This window comes from Acanthisitta chloris, unplaced genomic scaffold (assembly GCF_000695815.1).
Source record: "Acanthisitta chloris isolate BGI_N310 unplaced genomic scaffold, ASM69581v1 scaffold23246, whole genome shotgun sequence".
NCBI lineage: Eukaryota > Metazoa > Chordata > Aves > Passeriformes > Acanthisittidae > Acanthisitta > Acanthisitta chloris.
In genome coordinates this window covers 35,808-36,908 of record NW_008676833.1, presented here as the reverse complement: position 1 = coordinate 36,908, position 1,101 = coordinate 35,808, and the positions used below count along the sequence as shown (strand labels likewise).

Below are 1,101 nucleotides of genomic sequence, written 5' to 3'. Positions count from 1 at the left end.
TGCTGGAGATACACACATATGCTTGTCTAAATGAAATTTGTGTTATTCACTGTTGTGTTGTGAAGCTTTAAGGATTGTTTCTGGTGTCATCTAAATTAAAAAGAAAAAATAATTCCACTGATAGGAGTTTGAGACACTGTGCTGAAGATAGTGAGCACAGCAGTATTCTTGAAGGTCTAACCACAGCTTGGTGAGATAGGCCAGTGAATAGTTTTCCATTTCTCTGTCCAACCCTTTTCCTCATGAATGTATTTTCTTTTTGGAACTGGTTATGAAAGTCTTCAGGTTTTTAGTTACCTTTACTAGTGTGTCAAGCTGCTCCTCTAGACTGAATGAAAATCCAGCCTCTCTAATTAAGGATTTCTCTCAGCTCCCCAAAACCACTAACAGTGCAAACAGACCAGCAGTATCCACAAGAAATGCAGTCATTTTGGCTGCTATAATTGCACCCTGCAAGTGCTTTGTAACAAACACAGCTGGTTATATACAGTGCTGATATTTCATAATTTATCATCTTGATTTTAATTAGAACTGTTTGCAGTGTTGTTAAATCATAAGACAAAAGAACCTCAAGGCTGCAGTATTGGATTTTTAAGAGTTAGTCACACTGCAGTTTGTAGAGGGACTGAGGGGTCTCTGGAGGTGCAGCCCAGGCTTGGGCTCTCTGCCTGCTCCTTGGTGGCATCAGGGACTGTTCTTAGCAGCCTCTCAAGTTTGATGCATGAATTTAATTGGTATGAATTTGTCCCACTCCACATTCGCCTGTTACTGTGTAGAGACTCTTAATCTTGACATGTTTTTCTCCACCTTTCACTTGACACACAGATGTTTGTAGTCCATAGTGTAAAAATTGTGCTGCTAATGACCTTCAGAAGTCATTAGCAGTGTGTGCTTGGGATCTTTCTGGGTGACCAACATAGTTTCACGATGACTTCCAGTTACATTTTTCTGTCTGAATATATTCAGTTGTTTTAGCTGAAATGAACAGGAGAGGGTAAGACTTAGGAAACAGTCTGAGCAGGAGCCTGTTTGATGACTTAGGGGTGTGTACAGCAGTCAAATCTCACAGCTGCTGGAAGCTTTGTAACTCTGACTGCTGTT

General features: G+C 40.5%; 1 protein-coding gene across 1 annotated transcript in view; it reads left to right on the top strand.

Annotated features, from left to right (window-relative positions):
- The window catches only part of ZDHHC13 (zinc finger, DHHC-type containing 13), a 15,130-nt gene that overhangs the window by 6,986 nt on the left and 7,043 nt on the right, over positions 1–1,101 (top strand). The window lies entirely within an intron of this gene.